At 46.0% G+C, this 4,791-nt stretch overlaps 1 pseudogene; it reads right to left on the bottom strand.

Annotated features, from left to right (window-relative positions):
• Positions 1-2,888: 2,888 nt before the first annotated feature.
• Positions 2,889-3,191, bottom strand: LOC104509058 (annotated as a pseudogene).
• Positions 3,192-4,791: the final 1,600 nt, after the last annotated feature.

Genomic DNA, 4,791 nt, shown 5'->3' with positions numbered 1-4,791 from the left:
CCCGTACTAATTGCCAAAGAAAATAATGACTTGGACAGCTTTTCTTCTCCCTGCTTTGTATTCCCACTTCATTTTCTCTCTAAAGTTTTTCTAAGTTTGTTGTCTTTTCTAAGGAAACCTCCCTGGGGTTTGTCTCCGCTGTGCAGCTGCACAGCAGTCAGGAATGGTGATTTGTGAAACGCCACAGACATAATTTGTCAGAGGTCATTTTTTTGAGTTTCTGCCAGACTGGAGGTTCTGGGACATGGCTGAGAAACTGGAATGAATTCAGAGGAGAGCTGGACGTATGATCAGTGCTTGCTTGGGAGTGTTGGAGTATAAAACTTCCCCAGCAGAACTAGAAGAACGGAGACTGGTTCAGCCTCAGAGCGAAAGCATGGGTGAAGGTGTGCAGGTGAGGGAAAGGCATAGCTGCTACTTATTAATAAGTTAGAGAGATTTTTACAAAGGATGCAGCGTGCTTGTTCTCATTACTCAGTGAAGGTAGAGCAGGGGATAAAAAGCCTCAATTACAGCAGAGGAAACGCCATTTAAATTTTAGGAAAAATGGGGCAGCTTTGCAGTTATTGGTGGTAGAGCTATTGAATCTCCCTGGATGTGCTGTACAAGGTGAGGCAGAACCGAAGGAGGAGTATTACAGTCCATCCTACCGGGATGGGGAATGTACTAGCGAGTCCAGCAGAATGCCGTGTCAGCTGACGTGAGGGTGATGTATTGGTCACCGACAGATTGGTCCTTCAGGAGATCAGCGAGGAAACAGAGGTAGCCTTACAGGAACTAATGGGACAGATGTGACTGCTCTTTGTGGTCCCACTTGATTATTGCGTGAATCTCTTTAGAACTGAGGGTGGCTCCAAATAGCACTGAGCTGGGCATGGAAGAGGGACAGAAGAGAGGCAGCTTTGAGAAGCAGGGCTGTCGAGAGAGAAGATGGGGGATTGTTAAAGGCCTGTGCCATCACACTAAAGTGAGGTTTGAGTCTGCACTCAGACCTTGGAGGCTGCCTGCCTGATAGCCCAGGCTTTCACTCCAGTCTGGGATGAGCCTGCTGGGTGCTTGGGCAGCAGCACCTGGACACAGCGAGGGACATGCTGATTTACAGCCGGTCTCTCTCCATGAAGAACTATAGATGCAACCAGCTTAGCCCTGGGTGCAGAAAACTGCAGAACACAACCAGGCACCATCACTTCGGTGTATTCCCCCTTCCCCCAGAAACAGATAGGAAGAAGAAGGAAGGAAAGAAAGAGAGAAGGAAAGGAAGAAAGAACAAAAGGACATCTGTGTGGAGAAGACAGAGAGATGTAAGAATGTTGGACTGGAAAGGTGGGCTAGGGGAAAATAACTAAACTGCAAAGCTAGGAAAGGGTGAAACAGTTAACACATTAAAGAGGGATTGGAAAAGAAAAACGTTTGGAGAAGAGATAAAGTTGACAATAGGAAAAAAATTGTCGGCAAGAAAGAGGACAAAATGGAAGGATTTTTTAAAGAGGTGAAGGAAATAAGAGTCAGCTAATACACTGTGGATGTAGTCACGCTAAGCATATGGAGCGTGGTGGTGAATGTGGCCCCATGGTTAGGCAGCAGAAGAAAACGTTCTGCATAGACTTACACAGTATCCTGTTTGTGAGAAGTGAGCTTCAACAGTCGCTGCCAGAGATTTTTAGAGAGAGAATAATAATTTTATTTTGAAGAATAGAAAGGTCTTATTCAAAATTACTATGTGATAAGTAGAAATTGCATCAATGTATGAAAAATGAGGAAGTCATCCAGTATTACCACAGTGTCTTCTTTCTGCTTGTTTTGCAGCCCTCCCCCTTTCTTTTCAGTTCTTATTCCAAAATTAAGTATAGGGTCAACCTTTTTTTCCTTAGCAATTGCATCAGCCATAGGAATGTATCACGTGGTAAATGAAAGAGTATGAATAATTCAGAACAAAATTTTGAGTCATTTAAAAACAGAAGCTTCATATTTCATTATTAACCTGTTTCCCATATAGTGTGAAATCTACAAAAATCACATTGTGATTTCTGGAGCAAAGGCATGTCAAGTATTTGTGAATATTCTTGTATTCATTTTGTTCTGTCCAAAGAATATCTCAAACTCAGAGTTTTCCAAAACGGTGTTTCACATTTCATGAAAAAAGAGAAATAAATACTGGGTATGTGCTATGTTTCCAGAAATTATTGTGGCCATGAAATGTGATCACCTTTGCCTATAAGTATAATGAAAATGTAACGTTTAGTGAACCAAACCTGACTCTATTAGGGAATTAACACGATATTCTGCTATCATTATCATGCATATATATGCCACCGTCATCGCTCCTTAGTGTGGATTTTTGGCTCCTGTAATACCAGCACAACTAGAGAACAGCCTTTGATTGGGCCTAAGCCAAAAAGCTTTAGCAACAAAAACACAAAGAGAAAAGCCAGTGCAATGCAGAGAAGATTTTTTTTTTCCTAGTGATAACAGCAAGAGGTCGGAGTGGGGAGTTTTACAACTTGTTCCCTGGTTTAGTCACTGATTCCGTGTGTGGCCTTTCCAGAGGGGACTATCCTCACTGAAGGTTCGTGCCTCCTTTTCCTCATCTGTGAAACAGGAGCAAGACCAAAGCACTTTGCAGCCGAGGTTGCGAGTGACTAAACGACGCAGCGTTTCTAAAGCACAGAGACCCTCCAGCGAGAAATGCTACAGAGAAGGCAAACGTGATACTGATCCCGTCACAGGCATGCAGCGGGGTTAATGGCTCTCGGGCAGTCATTCAGGGCAGCGAAGCTGCTGGTTATGACAGCATTAATAGGCATTTGCATGGCTCTGACCGCAGCATTAGCACCCGTGTTCCACAGGGGGTATCGGGGCTGCGCCCTCCGGGGATGCTTGGGGGTATCCTACCATTCAGTGCCCGCCCTGTTGATCTCTTCCCACCAGCACTCTGTCGGCTCACCGAGGCTCTGGGCTGCTGGCATGCAGGCGTAGTTCCACAGTCTGTCGGAGCCTTCCTTCTTGCTGAAAACACTCCTGACAGCCACGATCACCTGCCCCTGCGGGCACTGGAAGTTGAAACCCTGGCGGTACACGTTGACCCATTCATCATTATCTCCGTAGTTATAGGGGCCATAGTAATAGTCACCATACTGTCCCCATGCCACGGTGACCAGTGGCAGGAATACACAGAGGAGGACGAGGCCCATCCTGAGGATGTTCCTGGCTTAGAAATGCCCCACTGGTACGTTGGGCTGGCCCTTTTATATCGCCTCTAACATTTGGCTTCCAGATGTTATGTGTCCAGATCCAAGTGCAATGTGTCATTGCTTAGCAAACCTTCTCTGAGTTACAGACACGTCCAATTACTTTTAAGGTGGAATTCTGCAAGAACAGTAAGTCTGCAGGCCCTAAGAGCAGGGTCTTCCCATCACCACAAGCCATATGTGATCCCTTGCTGCAGAGCTACTGTATAGAGCAAGATGCACAGAGTAGTATGACTGCCACAGACACCTCACTTCTGTCCTCGAGGCAGCAGTGACATTTGAAAATGACTTTATTTGAAATTGCAGCTGTATTTGAAGTTATTTTCCATCATTAGTAACATGCCACAAAATGATCTTGTGTGTGCTTCCCCACCCTCTTTTCCCTCAATACGTGTGACATGATTCTGCCAGTCCCTAGAAAGAAGGAAATTCAGTAGGATGGGGGAATTCACTCCTGCTGTTGTAAAAAATGCTCTAGACAGTTTGGCTTGGTTTGGTTGGAGGCGAGGTGGAGCCCAGATGACTGAAACTCTGGCTTGGCATGGAAACAGCCCATCCTGAGAGGCAGGGCATCAACTTCTTCCGTGCAGAGTTGCTGCGACTGTGTGTGAGCACTGCAAAACTGTGGATTCGGCAGATGTTGTAATGGGAGGATAAAGCACACAAGCAAGTTGTGATGAGATAAGCTTCATGTGTCACCACAGCCTACTGAAATCCTTGAGCAAGACCTTTGAAGCTACCTTGCATTTGTCCTGGGCTAGAAACACGGGGCTACTGCTGAGGAACTGCTGTGCTGCAAATTCAAAACCTGGCTTGCCACTTGGAAATGTGTTTATATGCCGCATCCTCGGATAATTTGTTTATCAGGAGAATGTGGAATGGTGTGCTTTACTTACCTGTGCACTTGACCTGTAGAAAATAGTGGGACTTGAGCATGTTTTAATGAGTAGCCTAGTCCAAAGTCAGTCTAACATAGTCTACATATGTGTATGTTGCCGGTGCTGGGTGACTAGGGAAATGTGTGACCCTTGGAACGGCTCCAGATTCTGTCTCTTCCAGAGAAATCACCGCAAAGGATCCAGAGACTGTTTCTTGCTGCAGGTTTCTCCTCCAGTCTTTTCACTACCCCTCTCCCCCATTTGGGCCATGCACAAAAAAACCATTGTGTTGTGGATATTATCAGAAATAAGATCTGTGGTGGGTGACAGTGGACTTGCTCCTCTCTAGGGATCTCCAAACCCATCGTGCCTGGTCATTGTTTTGCAGGAGCATAAGCATCCCAGGAGGTGGGTGCCTTTACTAACCAGCCCCAGATCTTAACAGCTGCCTTCAGCCTCATCAACCAGGCACTTTCGTGCCTTTAGCTAATGGCTTTTTTTTTGGTAGCAGAGCTGTGTTTGACAAAGCTGTAAGTGGGGGTTGAGCTCTTTGCCGGGAGCACAGTGCAGCAATACCTCAGGTGTCCATGCTCACAGCCCATGCAGATCCATATGGACCTGGCAGCTAAGCGTAGCTGATGTAGCCTCACCTCCAGTTGTGGCAG

The sequence above is a fragment of the Eurypyga helias genome, unplaced genomic scaffold (genome assembly GCF_000690775.1).
Source record: "Eurypyga helias isolate BGI_N326 unplaced genomic scaffold, ASM69077v1 scaffold1684, whole genome shotgun sequence".
NCBI classification, from domain to species: domain Eukaryota; kingdom Metazoa; phylum Chordata; class Aves; order Eurypygiformes; family Eurypygidae; genus Eurypyga; species Eurypyga helias.
Note: the sequence above shows the minus strand (reverse complement) of the source record. Positions and strands in the feature narration are given on the sequence as shown.